General features: G+C 35.7%; 1 pseudogene; it reads left to right on the top strand.

Moving 5' to 3' along the window:
* The first annotated feature begins 16,628 nt into the window (after positions 1-16,628).
* Positions 16,629-16,932, top strand: LOC127230477 (vesicle-associated membrane protein 3-like; annotated as a pseudogene).
* Positions 16,933-17,509: the final 577 nt, after the last annotated feature.

Raw genomic sequence — 17,509 nt, forward strand, 5'->3', positions numbered from 1 at the left:
CAACCAAATTTCTCCCTCAAACCCCTTCTCCCACCTCCCACCCCACAGTCCACCCCCCATCCACTCCTCCCAACAGGTAAGGGCTCCTATGGGGAATCAACAGAGTCTGGCACATTTAGTTGGTTGGTTAAGGCTTAGCAAGCCTATCTCACCTTGGGAAATGGGCTCCAACAAGCCAGCTCAGGCATGCCAGGGATAGATTCTGGTCTTATTGCCAGAGGCCTCTCAGATAGCCCAAGCTACACAACTGTCTCCCACATATGGAGAGCCCAGTTTGGTCCCATGGAGGCTTTCCAAGAGCTTGGTTCAGCTGTCAGGAAAAAACACATAAATTCCCTTGATGACAAACAAAATTGAAAGACAATGAAAGATAAAAGAATGTGTGTGTGTGTGTGTGAGCGAGAGGGGGGATCAAGAAAAGGGAACAAAACAAATTTTCTCTTTGCTTTTCATCACTTCTACTACTACGTCATCAATGTCTGAAACACATAGCAAAAGCTGTTTCCAGCTAAGCCTTTTCTCCTTGTTGTCATTGACAGTAGAGATTTGCAAGAATGGAAATCATACTGCCTTCTAGGGAGTATTTGTGCATGTATTGCCTTCCACGCAAGTAGTTGGTTTCAACTTCTTTTGTATAAACAGATATTTCAAATGTCCTATTTCTTCAAAGAAAGACAATTGCAACAGATTTATATTTCCTTCTAGATGTTTCTGTTATATTTTATGTTTCAACTATAACATAGCCACAGGTGGATGAAGGCTGTTCATTTGCCTTACAATACTTTTGAGAAAAGTCCCCTGTAGGTTTTCTACCTAGATTCCAAATCAAGGAAAATGAAGCAGGCTTCATTTCATCCTCCAAATTCCCTTGAGACACATTAGAGCTCACACATAGAAGTTTAAGAGTAAGGTCTGTGGTTTCTTTCTGGTTAACAGTGGCTAAGGTTCCCATAAGGGATAACATGATAGAAAATGATAGCAATTACATATTATATATGTCTATGTGAGTTTATTGCAATTAGTTTGCTCAAATCAAGACCCAAAGCAATTTGCTTTTGAGTTTATAAATTTATTTCAGACCCAGGTCAAGTTTTTGTTTGTTTGTTTTTGTTTTTTGAGATAGGGTTTCTCTGTATTGCTTTGGAGCTTGGTCTGGAACTAGCTCTGTAGACCAGGCTAGATTTGAACTCAAACTCACAGAGATCCATCTGCCTCTGCCTCCTGAGTGCTGGGATTAAAGCCATGCAATACCAATGCCTAGGCCAGGTCAGTTTTTGTATAAAATATTTTCCATTCTGAATCTTTTCTGCTGCTTCCCCATGGACCAAATCATATAAAATATATTGATATACTCTTTAGATTTCATCTACATTACAGCTTATGAGTAGTGTCAAAGTTTTGGTTTCTTCATTATAATATACAACTTCCTATTTCCACCAAACAGCTTCTCATCCTTGTTCTTTTTTAGCTGTGTGATGTCCTTTGAGTTGTCAAAAACTCCATTATTATTTTATTAATTAAAAATTTTACCAATTAGAATTTTTCAATAAAATCACCTCTCATAAAATGGAACTATGTGGAAAGGCAAGGAAAATTATAATCATCAGTTTTAATAAATCATGTTTTATCTATTATATGCTTGATAAATTGCATTCATTATTTTTACTGTTAAATTATTTGAGCAAGTGAAGAAAATACTTTATATATGCTTATATATATTCTAAATTTATCATATCCAAGCACTAATACAATATTTGGGGCATGCATGGGATCATTTTGTTATTTTGAGCCAGAAAATGTAAATATACTCTCTTTCTCTGTCAATCACACACAAACACACACACACACACACACACCAGATACATACTTTTTATAGTATGTAATATTAACTTGATTTTATTGTTATGCATTGTAAAACATTTTTATGTAATATGTAATTTTATGTAATATGATCATTTGCCTCCATGTGCATACCTACTTAAATATTATATTGGTATTTTCTATAGAATGCTATGAAAATAACTTGAATTCTAAAAGTGGAGTACATTTTCAAGACAGTAAACACTTTTGATAACTGTAGGCCTCGCATCTCTGATTAGATATCTGAATCTTCTCCAAATCAATTGTGTAGAAAGAAAACCATTAGAGAAATAACAAGAGAAAGAAAAACCTATCATAGTTCTGTTTTGGAGTAATATTTAAAGCATTAAGAAAATAGATTGATATATGGTATTGTGATTTCTCAGCATCTTTCTCCCAATAACTTAAAAAGAAATTATGCATTTATATTATGTACATGATTTTACTGGCCGTTATATAAAAACATAGAATGATGGATGGAAAAAAAGTTACTTTGATGTATATGATAACAATTGCCATGACAAGCATATTCAGAAAGAACTTTTCAATAAATTTAAAATTATGTAGTCTCAGGATAAAATTATTATATTCTGTAATTTTTATCATTCATCCCAGCTGTATGTACCTAAAAAATAATTGAGGAATAAAATTATCCTTAAGTCTTAGATATAAATCTTATATAGCTGTTTGAAGATACTAACATTTTTTTCCAAAATAAATTTCCAAGTGATAATGAAGAAAAAATTTTATAGTCTTACGGAATAATTTTTGGAATATTGTCATGATATTTCTTGCATGGTGATACCTATTTATTTCATAGAGATCCAATACAGCTTCTTTAATATATCCAATCAAAACTTCTTTAATAATATGCAGATGTTTCCCTGTAGATTTCAAATGATTATTCAATATCACATTTGTACACTTCAGGAACAATTTCAAAAGTATTTTATATCTAATGGAAAAGAGGGGCAATACTGATGAGTGGAAAGAAGTGAGGTATTAATTAACCTTCAACAGACAAAATCTAAGTGGATCTATTATTTAACTAATTATTGTCATCCTTCCATCCATTACAATTGCACTATTTTTGTTCCCAATGGCTATGCCAGAATGCCTCCCAAGTAATATATTGCCACAACTTGTGATATATCTGTTAGAAGGTCACTTAGAAGGTCAGTGCAATGCCTGAGCAATACTTATGATACTATAATCAGAGCAGCCTGGCTTTCACAGGAGTCACAGAAAGAAGCTACCTTCTATTTGTGCCATTTTATTCATCTTCACACTTTTGATTTATTGTCAGCTTTATTTTCTCATTTTTTTTCAATAAAGACAGTATAAAATAATATACAGTACTTCCACATCTTCTTATGCAAGTGCTTTAAACTCTGCCTTGAGGAGGGTAGTAACAGTAGCCTATCCTTCCAGCTTAGCAAGCAAGTGGACAGTGAGTGTCCCCAATGAGTAACACTTCAAACTCTTTTCTTTCCTGCTTCATAAGGTCATTTCAAAAATGTGCCTTCTTGCATTATCCTCTCTTTAAAGTGTGTGTGTGTGGTGGGGGGGCATTGGAGGGAGGGAGAGAAGAAGGGAGGAAACAAAAGGGAACTTGGATCAATATGTAAAATAATAAAATAAAATAAAAATGTGCCTTCTTTCTTTAATTTCTCCCCCTCTAAAGCTTATACTTGCCCCTTCATTATATCTGATCTTGGCAAGGTTCCTAAGTTCTCTACACTACTAAATAAAAATACTAAATCAATTCAGAAAATTTTTCCATTTGGCTTGTCGTCATATGTAAAAATTGACCACACCCTTCCCAAAAATACAGTCTTTGCTCTAAGACAGAATAATTCACCCCTTTTCTGTTTTCAAGGTGCAGTTCATCCAACCAAAAGGGATAATAGTTCCATTTTTTTTCCAGAGTTTAACAAACTTTTAAACCTGAAGAAACTGAGTGTTCAATCATGGGATTCCTTCTTTTCCCTTGATGATCTTAGTCTCATGATTTTATATTTTAATTATTCTGTTTAGTCACCAGGGAAAGCAGTTAGCAGAGACATTAGATACAGAAAAATTTCTTCTACCAATCACTAGCTCTGTATTTTAAGAACAACTATTTATCTCTGGCTTCTATTATCCTCATTGTATAAAGTTCACAATAAATAAATTTTACCTTTGGAAATTTTGTGTACACTAAGTAACTTAGACATGCTGACAAAACAATATTTGGCATATAATAGAGGTCTATACACATTAACTCATATTATCTTCGATTGGATCAAATGTTTTCAGTTGAAACTGAAATTTTAAGCATTCTTTTTCTTCTGTTAATACTGTCATGGTTATTTCATGAAGATTTCATATTTGGAAGAAGAAAGAGAAGGAGTGAAGGAGAGAGCCAGAGAGAGGGCCTCTTGATTAAAAATGCAACCCTGCCCTCAAAGTCTTTATAAATTAAAGGCATTTTCACTTAGAGTGAACAAGTCTTTCACATTCCAGAGGAGATCTGTCAGCATGCCCTTGAGTTAGTGATCTGCCTTTTCCATCTGTATTGCTGCCAGTCTGACTAGGGTGAGCACTGTCTCTTTTCTGGATCATTATTCTTAAGTGGTCTACTTACTTTTGCTCTTAGCTTTCTTTAACATATATTTCCACACAGCAGCCAGAATGACTCAGAGGAATATATATTATCTCTTCCTCTTATTCTTTCTCCACAACTTTCCATCTCAATAGCTAAACTTCATTGCCATTGGTTGAAAGAATCCAGTGAATACATAGCCTCGTGTTTAACCTACCAGACCTCCAATTCTATGCCATTATCCTGACATGCCTTCCTCTGACCTCACTGGCCTCACTACTATTCCTGGAATAGTCTTCCGTGGTGTTTTCTGTCAATGTATTTTTTTCCTCCTGTTCTCTATATGGAATGGTTTCTCTGGAGGTGTCTGCATAGTAGAGTTCAATACCAATTCCTATATTCATTTGTCATTGATTATGAGTATTATGTAAGATACATGTTACTAATATATGTATATATAGTATGAAGAAATTTGAGTGTTTTTAAATGTGTAAATCCACATTAACATATCATACTATATTTCCATTTATTGTGAAATTATGTTGTTTGTACCTCAGACTATCTCATATTTGTCTAACCTTTGTACCTCAAAACAATTAACATGTTGAATTAAGATATGTTTTAATGACTAAATGTTAGTCAATGTACCTGGAGATGGAACAAACAAAATTCATGTGTAAGGTAAAGGAAGGGTATGCTTTTCAAACTCAGCTAGTTTGGATTACAGCCAGTATGGACACAGCCTGAAGTTCAGAGTTGATGAGTGAAGTCGGAAATCCATAGTTTGGCCAGTTACAGTGGATTGTGTGTAAGAAATACATACTTTTGTTAGATTGAGATTTAGTTACCACTGGGTAACACTACTTTGAGTTGTTAGCCAAAGAGATCCCATAGAAATCTACAAACAACCCAGGCTTGTGCTGAAACAAAATGCTGCTTTCTGTAAACTGACAGTGAGGTCCCATTGCAGAAGACAATATACAGACAACTCGTTGGATATGGAGAAGTTGTGATGGTGCCTACCTGAAGCTTTCACTTCTATATTCCAGTATTTTTGGTGTGGTAAATTACTCTGCAGGTTACCAAAGGTGAAACATAAACACCAAGCTAGCCATAAAACTTTGAACCTACAATTTGTCCTCCCAGTATGAAAAACTAGAGCAAAGGTGCCATAGATCATGTGGGAGGAGTCAATGAATATCAACTCTGACTTAAAGCCCACTCTATAAAATGAAACCCCATACCTGATATTGTGTGGATTACCAAGAACCAGGGACTTGGTAGCCCAAATCTACTTACCAAACATTATCGGCCTTAAAAATATTATTAATTAAATTACCACCACTCACAGATCAGTGCTTTATCTAGCCGTCATGAGAAATGCTTTCTTCTGCAGCTGATGAGAACATATGCAGAAACTCACAACCAGACATCAGCCACGGAGAGTCAGTTATGGAACACACAGCTCTAAATGGGATGTTTCCATCAAATCATTCAGAGCTCAATGAACCCCACAGAAGAGGAGGCCGAAAGAGCATGTAAGCCAGAGGGACACCATGAGAACAAGCCCCTCTGAATCAAGTAAGCAAGACACATACAAACTCACAGAAAGTGAAGCAGCAAGCATAGGCCCTACCTGAATCTGCAGCAGACTCTTTCTATATATATTATAGATTGGAGGTTAGTATTTTTTCTGGCACTTCTGAGTGAGAATGAGTGGGTTATTTGATTCTTTGCCTGCTCTTGGAACTCTTTTCCTACTGTTGGGTTGCCATATCTGAATTTAAATTCTTAGCTTTTGTTTCATTTGATGTTTTATTTGTCATGTTTGCTTGTTATTTCCTAGAAGCCTGATCTATTCTAATGAGAGACATAGAAGGAATGCATCTAAAGGGGAGGAGAGGTAGGAAGAAACTTGGAAGACAAGAGAATAAGGAAAATATTATCCTTATACATTGCAGGAGAAAAGAAGCCATTTTCAATTAAAGGGGAAAAAGGGGGAAAAAAAAGAATTGGCTATTTTAGCATAGTTCATTCTATTCAGACTAATAATACACAATAGTATTTTCCCCCAATTATTTATATTTCTTGCATAATTATTTTAAATTTTACTTACCATTATTTATAAGTACTTTAAGATGTAGCCATTAATTGGACGGTGAAAACAAATGAAACAAAGTGTCTTAAATATCTTGTGTCTAGTTGACCTTCACATGTTGTTTTTCCTCTAGAACGGAATATATGTTCATGTCCTAGCTTTTATTCATTGCTCTCTATGTGAAGAAGCTTTTGGATGTTCAAGGTAGTCCATGAATTATTTGTACCGTCCTTACTTAAACAATATTGATAGATTAGATTAGATATGAAATTCTGATCTCACTATCTTTTCCATTTAAATGAGAATATGCTGATATAGTTCATTATGGTTCACCTGCAAGAACAGTCTAAACAGCTCAGTAGATTTCTTCATGTGCCTCACTTCTGCTGCTTCTGTTGCTGTATCTAAGACCTAAAAATTGTGAAATGACAAGAAATTTGGGTGAAGAAGCTAGAGGCTGGGATCTTGATTTGGGGGAACAAGGGAATTGCAGGATGGTTGTGCTGTACAAAGATAGAGGCCATTAGAGAATATTAATGCACATATGTGTGTTATGTGTGTAGTCACTTCTCACACATAGATTTGATGTTGACAAAAATATATTTTTTTAAAAAAAATGAAATACAATATTGTACATTTATATATGCAAGTGTGTAACAAAGTCCCAATCAAAGTTTATTTAGCTACAATGTTCCAAATACATTTGTAATCTCCTAGATTTATCAGAATTTTCATATTTTTTTTCTAAAAATTATAATTCCTATCCAAAATAAACATTCCCATATTAGAAAGAAATGTAAAAGTTACACTCTGATTTCCGAACCTGCACTAGAAATCTGTTATCAAAGCAGCCTCTTTGTTGCTGTGCTTCCTAGTGTGGTGAAATAGCACTTGTACATTTACCATTTGCTGTTGTCTTCTCTAGGAAGCAATTCATCAGCATTAATACCATTTAATTAAAAAATTAAAGTAAGTAAATTTTATCAGAAAGAATTCAAGCAAATTCACTTTGGTTTTATAAATTCAATACTAGTTGAGCAAATAAAGCTATGATACAGTCTCATGTGTCATAAAAGTATAAACCACCTTTTCTCCAGAAAAAAGAATCTAGAAGACAGTTACAAGATACCTTGGTCAACACAATTTATATTGCACCTTAATTTTATAGCCTAGAGGGAGTATTTGGCTGTCTATGTTAGATCAACATAAAGATTTATATAGTTCAGTTTGTTTGGTGGAAGTGAATTTCCACCGAAATTCAATATTTTCATTCTCAAAGGAAGTTTTTCTTGGACTTGGCTCATCACAGGGAATGCTGATACACTTTATGCTTTTCATCAAATAGTGCACGTGCGCACACACACACACACACACACACACACACACACACATGCACACATATTCTTACATGCACTATTTATGATTTATGTCAGCAAATATAGAAACAAATTAAATTATAAAAATTCATGTACATGCCCAGTTACTAAACAAGTAAAAATAAACTGAATAACATAAAGCTATTTCAGCAAAATCATTGAATGTTCATGTAAAAGTAATTCCTGTTTGTGGTAGATGCTTGATCATTTTAGTAAAATATGAGAACACTTGAAATCCCTTTTAATCACAGAGTTGAATATTTAAATGTTTTTGTGGCTTTTCACATTAAACCCTATTTAACACAATCATAACTCAGATATTCTATGTTGAGGAATTTGTCATCAGTATTATATTATGAACTGTGTAAATGCCCTGAAGCAATCACTCTTAACATATGTTATTTATTTGCAATAATATTTTAAAAATAGATTGAAACAGAATCCAAAAATTTATTACTGTAAAAACCTTTGAAACACAAAAGGACCTTGAGGAGACATCCCCCATGGAGGGACATTCCCTTAACCTATAGACAGGACAGAAGTCCTAGTTCCCACTTCAAATACCTTGACAGATTTAGATGACCCCACCTGGATGGCAGAGCCCTACATGTGGAATGGGAGGGGAGGGTGGTCTGGGTGCATGTGAAGGGGGAGAGAGGTTAAGAGGGAGGGTGGGGGGGAGAGGGAACTGGGATCGACATGTAAAATAAAAAATAATAACAAAAATCTATGAAAATATAATGCTGTTCTTACAAAGATTATACTCAGAAAATGCTTATTTTTATAAAACAGAATTATAGAAATAAATAAAAGGTGAATGAGCAAAGATTATATTTACGTATATATGTATACTCTAGATGTTTTTATTCTGTTTTTGAGATTTAAAATAATTACAAAATTTATGTCTTCCCTTTTCTTCCTCCAAGCCTTCCCATACATACATCCTTCCTCTCTTTCAAATTTATAGCTTTTTTCATTAATTCTTATTACATACATATATGTGTATGCATACATTCACAAACACACAAAACTGTCTGGAAAATGGATATATACCATTTTTTTTTTTTTGAGGCTAACCATTTGGTGTTTGATAACCACCTGGTATGTGCTCTTCCGTGTAGAAATCTATTTCTCCTGCTTTTAAAAATATCTTAGTGGCCTACAGTTTTTTGTTTAAGACTGAGGCTTTGTGGGCTTTTGTCTATCTACTTTAGCATGTCTATTGTCCATGTTTATCTTATATTTGGGAAGTCATATCAGTGAGATTTTTATGGCTGTATGTAGTTTCTTTCTTTATTAGGAAACACAATCTTATCAAAATTCTTCATCCTATAGGTTTTACAATCTTTCCATTTCCACATCTGTAATAGACACTGAGCCTTAGGTGTGAGAGTTATTTTGTAGATATAGGTATTGGGACTGGCTTAAAAATAACTGCATTTTAACTGTTTGTAATTTTTGGTAAGCATCTCCAGCTGTAAGATTTGGGGGCACACAATGGAGGGTAGACAAGGCCAGAACACTCAGTGAGGGACTTGGGATAGAGCTGGTTGTTTGAAGAGATTGCATGGATGAGGAAAGTTAGTGATATTTATCTGACTAGACCTTAGACAAAGATTTTGGGGATTTGGTTGAATTGCTAAAGAGGGCTGTGCCAAGCAACAGGTAAAGCTTGTAGTGGTGGAATCCTATAGCTAGATTGTAGGACAGGCAAGGGTGACCAGACAAGTCAATGTTACTAATGTGAGACAAGAATTAGATTTGATGGATTGGATAAAAGGGGTGGATGAGGATGATCAGTGATATTTACAGGGTGGTGGACCCTGGAGAAGAACATGGGAGTTGTAGTACAAAGTGTCTTTTTAATCAACCATAAAGAACAATAGAATTATGATGTGTTGTTAGAAGTTTGTATCCTACCTGCTCCTTCATCCATTCAGCCCCACATAAACACACAGAGGCTTATATGAATTATAAACTGTTAGGCCTATTGCTCAGGCTTATTACTAACAAACTCTTACAACTTAAATTACATAATTCTAATCTATGTTTAGTCAAGTAGCTTGTCACCTTTTCTCAGTATGGCATTCTCTTATTGCTTCCTCTGAGTTTTGTTGGTGTCCTGTATCTCTGCCTTTCCCCTTCCCATAATTCTCCTAGTCTGGTAGTCCCATCTATACTACCTGCCTCACTACTAATCAGCATTTTATTAAGCCAGTGTAAGTGACAAATCTTTACAGTGAACAGGAGCATTATCCCACATCAGACACGTGCAGAAACAACAAAGAGAAAACTGAAAATCATCATGCTCAGTATAATAAGCAATCCTCATAAAAACAAGAATTTAATTTCTTCTCTTATATATGGAAGGTAAGAAATAAGGAGTAGGAGGGAGGAAAATAGAAGTGACACAATAGTACATAAGAAAGAAAAAGGGAGATAAATCTGATCAAAGTATATTATTTGTGTGTATTAAAATATAATATAATATAATTGACCTGGAGAGATGGCTCAGTTGCTGAAGGCTAGGATCACAAGCAAAAATATGATGAACATCTGAGCATTTAATATCTAGTAGTAAATGCATATTATAAAACCACATATTAATAATTTTTGGAATATTATATTATGTGTATAGGATTTATCTCTATCTAAATGTGATCATTTGAATATACATTCAATTTGGCCTATATCAATAATGTCAAACCATACAAACTACAATGATACTATAAGTTTGAATTGCCTATTTACTCTGTAGCCATCTTTGCTTGCATAACAATATTATAGGATGTTCATGCAATATCGATATTATCTAAGAATAGTTTTCAGATATTGTCTCCAGAAGACAATGCCTTATTTTTCATATATGCATGTGTGGACAGACATGTCAGAAAAAGACAGAAATTCAGAAGTTGATAAAATACAAAGTTCTATACCCTTTCACTGTCAATTTGCATCTCTGGGGTTCACACTGTGAGTTGGTCTAAACATCTTCTATTAGTGTTCATCTTCATGCTCTACTACTGATGGACCACAAGGCCTCTATTGCCAGCATTCTTCTTCACTCCATACATTCGGGTTATGAAAATGCTTCCATTTTTGGTTGTTCTGTTCAAGCTTACTTGAGAAAAAAATACATCACATATCAATTCACTGGCTCCTCTTAATTGTGTCCAGAATTTAATCTCATCAAAGGTCTCCTAGCTACCACATATCAGTATGTGTAGAGTCAGAACTCTCTGCCTTGTGAGTACAACAGAGAATAATAACTATTTGTACAGGTAAAAAAGAGTAAGAGGTAAATAAAAGGGAGAGAAATAGAAACAGAGGTAGAGAAGCAAACACACACATACACACAGATACTCAGAAAGAGAGAGGACAGAATTAATAACTTAATGCAGGAAGAAAGGCAATAAGATATTTCTAATAATGATAAGGCAATCTTTACAAAAAAGAAATCATTCTTTTTTGCAGAAAGTACAGCATTTCTCTGAAGACTGTTTCTTAATTGAACTTCCTGAAGTGATTATTAAGACATCCAGCCTTCCATTGCCTTTAGGTTCACGTGAAACAAACTTCATAGAAATAAAAACAAAAGAAAGTTTAAAAAGAGCAAGGTGACAAACATTGAATTTTATTTTAATTTATATATATATATATATATATATATATTTTAAATTTGAATCAAACTTGATTTACATGTCAATCCCAGTTCCCGAACTATCCCTCCCCTGTTCCCCACACCATCCCCTATCCCATTCCCTTTCTGCTTCCCAGGGATGATGAAGCCTTCTATGGGGAGGCTTCAAAGTCTGTCATATCATTTGGACCAAGCTCAGGCCCTCCTTCATGTATCTAGGCTGAGAGAGTATCCCTCTATGTGGAATGGGTGCTTAAAGTCCATTCATATACTAGGGATAAATAATGATTCACTGTCAGAGGATCTGCTCAGTCCTCCCAACTAACACACACTCAGGGAATCTGGGTTGGTCCAGCTATCAGACTGGAGTCAATGAGCTCCCACTTGTTCATGTCAGCAGATTCTATAGATTTCTCCAGCCTGGTCTCGACTGCTTTGCTCATCACACCTCCCTCTCTGCAAATGAATTCTAGGAGTTCAGTTCAGTGTTTACTGTGAATGTTTGTTTCTGCTTCAGTCAGCTACAGAATGAAGGCTCTATGATGACATTAAAATGTAGTCATCAATCTTATTATTAGGGAATGGCATTTTAGGTAGCCTCTCCACTATTGCTTAGATTGTTAGTTGGTGTCATCCTTGTAGATCTCTGGACATTTCGCTAGTGCCAGATTTCTCTTTAAATCTATAATGGTTCTATTTATTATGACATCTCTTTTATTGTTCTCCTCTATTCTTTCCTTGCTCAATCTTCCTACTCTGTCATGTCATGTCCACCTTTTTCACCTCTTCCTCCTAACTCCCTCTCCTCCCCACATGCTCCCAAATTTTTGGGAGATCTTGTCCCTTTCCACTTCTCCAGGGGACCATGTATGTCTCTCTTAGGATCCTCTGTGTTTCCTGGCTTTTCTGGTGGTGTGGATTATAGACTGGTAATCCTTTGATCTATGTGTAAAGTCCATATAACATACCATGTTTGTCTTTTTGTGACTAGGTTACAAAAAGGTTTTCAAAGTATAACCTGAAGATTCTCTGGATTTCCTCAGTGTCAGTTGTTATGTCTCCTTTTTCTTTTCTGATTTTGTTCATTTGCATGTTCTCTCTCTGCTTTTTTGGTTACTTTGGATAAAGGTTTATCTTCCTGATTTTCTCAAAGAACAAACTTTAGTTGCATTGATTCTTTGTATTTTTTCCTAATTTCTACTTTATGAATTTAAGCCTTTAATTTGATTATTTCCTGGCATCTACTCCTCTGGTATGAATTTGCTTTTTTTTTTTTTTGTTCTAGAGCTTTCAGTTGTGATGTTAAATCTCTAATGTGATAATGTGACTATTCTCAAATTTCTTCATGTGGGCACTTAGTGCTATGAACATTCTTCATAGTACTCCTTTGAAAGTGTCCCATAAGTTTGGGTATGTTGTGTCTTCATTCTTATTGTAGTCTACAAAGTCTTTAACTTTTTTCTTTATTTGTTCCTTTACCAAGGAATGGTTTAGTTGCACATTGTTCAAGTTCCATGAGTTTTTGGGATTTCTGCAATTTGTGTTATTGAATTCTAACCTTAAAGCATGGGGGTCTGATAAGATTTAGGGGGGGGTTTCCAATTTTTTTTGTACTTATTGATGTTTGCTATGCTGCTGCATATCTGGTTGATTTTAGACAATGTTTCTTGTGGCGCTGAGAAGAAGGTACTTTCTTTTGGGTTTGCATGGAATTTTCTATAAATGTCTGTAAAACCCAATTGAGTCATAACTTCTGTTAGTTCCTTTGTTTCTTTGTTAAGTTTCTGTCTGGTGGATCTGTCTAGTGTTGAGAGTGGGGTGTTGAAATCTTCCACTATGTGTGTGAGGTTTTATGTGAGATTTTAGTTTTGGTAATGTTTCTTTTACAAATGTGGGTGCCTTTATATTTGGGGCACAGATGTTCAGAATGAGACTTCATCATCATGAAAAGACATTACCTTCATCATCTCTTTCAATTGATTTTTAGTTTAATGTCTATTTTGTTAGATATTAGGATTGCTATACCTTCTTGTTTCTTGGGTCCAATTGATTGGATAATCCTTCCCAAACCCTAACACTGAGATAGTCTGTCTTTGAAGTTGATGTGCATTTCTTGTATACAGTAGAGGATGGGCTTGTGTCTTTTTGTTGGTGTGTTAAGACCATAACTATTGAGGAAAATTAATGGTTTTGACTGTTAATTCTTGTTTGTTTGGGATTTGTTTATTTATTTATTTATTTATTTATTTATTTATTTTTGCGGTATTATGTGTGGATTTCCTCCCATTACTCTTTTGGCTGTTGGTAAAGTGGTATTGCCTATTGCCTATGTTTTTGTGGATGAAGTATACTTCATTGGTTTTGAGTATACCTTCCAGAACGTTCTGTAGGGCTGGCTTGGTTGATAAATATTATTTAAATCTGGTTTTGTCACGGAATATCTTGGTTTCTCCATCTTTAATGTTTGAAAGCTTTGCTGGGTATAGTAGTCTGGGATGGCATTCCTGGTCTCTTAGTGTTGGTAGAATATCTATCCAGGTTCTTTTGACCTTCAGAGTTTCCATGGAGAAGTTAGGTGTAATTCTGATAGGTTTACTTTTATATGATGTACGATTCTTGGCCTTTTTCCCCTTTTGTTGTTCTAAATATTCTTTCTTTATTGTGTATATTTGGTGTTTTTATTATTATGTGGCAAGGAGATATTTTTCTTTCTTTCTTTTTTTTTTTTTTTTTTTTTTTTTTTTGTGGTCTGCTCTATTTGGTGTTCCCAAATCTTCTTGTACTTCCATTAGCATGTCTTTCTTTAGGTTGGGAAAGTTTTCTTCTATGATTTTGTTGACAATATTTTTTGCACCTTTGAGTTGGGTTTCTTCACTTTCTTCTATCCCTATTAGTCTTATGTTTGTTATTTTCACGGTGTGCCATATTTCCTGGATATTTTGTGTTTGGGATTTGTTGGAGTTAAGATTTTCTCTGGTCAATGAATTTATTTCCCCTAGAGTATCTTCACTGCCTAAGATTCTCTTTTCTTGGCTTACGTTGCCTTTCTTTAAGAGATTTGTTGATTTCTATCATTTTTGGTTTGTTTTTTCTTCCATTTCTTTAAAGGATTTTTTTCATTTCCTCTTTTAGGGAGTCTTTCTTCTTTATAAAGTTGTTTGTAGAGTCGTTCTTTTCTGCTTCTCCTGTGTTGGGATGTTCAAGCCTTTCTGGTGTGGAGTCCCTAGACTCTGGGGGGGGGGTGTCATACTGATCTTTCTGTTGTTGACTGTGTTCTTATGCTCTTGTCTACCCATCACTTCTTCTAGTACATACTGGTGAAGTTTCTCCCTCTCCTGGTGGGTTCAGGACCAAGGTTCTCTTTCGGTAGATGCAAACAGGTCCAATACTCCAATGGCTTTCCTTGCTATTGGGTGCAGGTGGTAATAGGGTGCAGGCAGGCTCTGGATGAGCTGGTCCCCCAGGACAGGTTACCCTGTGCACAGTCCCCAGTCCTCAGGAGTGTCTGAGCAGGGCACCAGAAGGCAGGCTCCCTTCTTGGGCAGAGGTGGGACCAGGAGGCTGGCAGACTCTAGGCAGGCCAGTTTGCCTGAATGATCTCCCCAATGAGTGTGCAGGCCCCACTCCTCAGGAGGGTCTTAGCAAGGCCCTGGAGGGCTGGCTGGAAACAGGCCCAAGCTTATCTCCTACTGTGTTTGGAGGTGGTACCAAGATGCTGGCAGACTCTGGGAAGGCTGTCCATGCAGACAACATGCAGTTTCCAATCCTTAGGAGGCTTGGACATACTGGATTTTAATGCAAGTATCTCATAAAAATTTGCTTCATCCTTTGCATTCCATTAATATTTTGATCATTTGCATTGTTATAGCTTGTATTGTTATATTCAACCTATTTTTAGTAGGCAGTAATAGGTTAAAGATAAAAGTGCTGAGAAACATTTTTTCTTGTTCTTTGCCAGCCAAAAGTCTTTGATATATGGCTCCACTGAATTAAAGAAACAGATGGAAACATGGTCATGGTCGGGGTCATGGGAGGGAGGGTGAGGTAACTGGGATCAATATGTAAAATAAGGAAAATAAATAAATAATTAAAAAAAGGAAAAAAGAAACAGAGCTGTCTGGCACTGTGTGTGTGTGTGTGTGTGTGTGTGTGTGTGTGTGTGTGTACAGCAATTAAAGATAAAGAAAGGATAAATTTGAATTTGGAAAAAAACAAGGAGGGGGTTATATGGAAGGAAAGGGAAGAGGAAATTATGTAATTATACTATAATCACAAAAAATGAAAAAGAAAAAGGAACAGAACACTTAATTTTTTTTTCAGAATATGTGGTAAGAGCTGTCTTCCTTATGAAACTACTTTGAAGTTAGCTATACCTTTTCAAAAATATTTGTGTGAAGCTAAATAATTTCTTCCATACATAAAGCTGGAGTGATTAAAGAGTGATCTTCAGAAGGACCCAAATGCATGAGAATTCATCATAAACTGAGTTTACCTTAAGTAAAGACACTTAAGATATAAGGGAAAGGTTATTTGTATTTAGGATAGATAACTCAAGACAGATGAATGTAATATAAGTTCATGCCATGAACAGATTTGAAGTGTTTAGGAGAGACTGATTCACAGATGCAAAGTGCCAATTAAGTTGGGACTAAGAAAAAAAAAATTAGAACAAAAAAAAATAAAAAATGAGAACACTACATTCTAAACACTTGGCCTAACACCACAAATCTTGCATTAACACTAAGAAATGGCAAATCAGTTACCAATAGAAAGGAGACACAGAGCAGCTATAACCATCTTGCCATAGGCAGAGCCTCTGTAACAGATAAGATAAATTTAGTAGATAGAGAACATAGGAAAGGAAAATATATTTATTTTCAAGTTAGTCCAGAAACACAGCAAAATAACTCTTCACCTACATTGGAGACTCTCTGATATATTGTACTTATATATATATATAATTTAATTTATCTACTTAGAAAATAGAGGTTTGATCTCCACATCCGCGGTCGCCGGCTACACAGGTTCCCTGACGCTTGCCCAGTAGCCGCCGCCGCCGCTGCTGCCAAAATGTCCACAGTTTCAAGTGCTGCTGCCGGCAGTAACCAAAGACTCGAGCAGACACAGAATCAAATTGATGAGGTGGTTGACATCATGAGAGTCAACGTGGATAAGGTGTTAGAAAGAGACCAGAAGCTCTCGGAGCGCGATGACCGTGCGGATGCACTGCAGGCAGGTGTCATTCAGTTTGAAACCAGTGTTGCCAAGTTGAAGAGAAACTATTGGTGGAAGAACTGCAAGGTGTGGGTGATAGGGATCAGTGCCCTGGTGATTGTTGTCATCACACATCATTATTGTGTGGTGTGTTTCTTAATGAAGAACCTGGGAAACTGAAGACCACAGTTCAGGAGCGCCTTGGAGACTTTCTACTTAGAACCTGCTGTGTTATCGAGCTGTTTTGTTTTGTTTTTTTTTTTTTTTTCAAGTGATTATTTTTTGTTAGTTTACATATAGTTAAGTGCCTAGGAAATGTGCCTTTGTTTTAATACCTACCCTGCCCACATTTCCACAGTGCCTTTACAGATTTATGCACCAACTAGGGAAGAGGACTTCTGATGCTCCAGAAAGCTGGAGTCTAGATGGATATTATCACTGATGACTTGCTGTGGATTCCAGCATGAATGTAAATAAGAAAACAGAGGAAGAAACAGATCATTTTTGCCTGTGGCAGTGCCACTAGAATATCCTGGAATCTGTGTTTGTAGAGTGGCATCAGTCAAGATGTAACAGAATCTGTTTCCAATTTTGTATTTGTTCCCTGACACTACTGAAGCAATACAAATATTGAAAGCATGCTCCACTATGGGAAAGCAGCATCAACCTAGGACTTCTGTACTGGTCTGACCACACAACCTTGGTGCTGTCTCCTCCAGACTTAGACCCATGCAATT

This window comes from Phodopus roborovskii, unplaced genomic scaffold (assembly GCF_943737965.1).
Source record: "Phodopus roborovskii unplaced genomic scaffold, PHOROB, whole genome shotgun sequence".
NCBI classification, from domain to species: domain Eukaryota; kingdom Metazoa; phylum Chordata; class Mammalia; order Rodentia; family Cricetidae; genus Phodopus; species Phodopus roborovskii.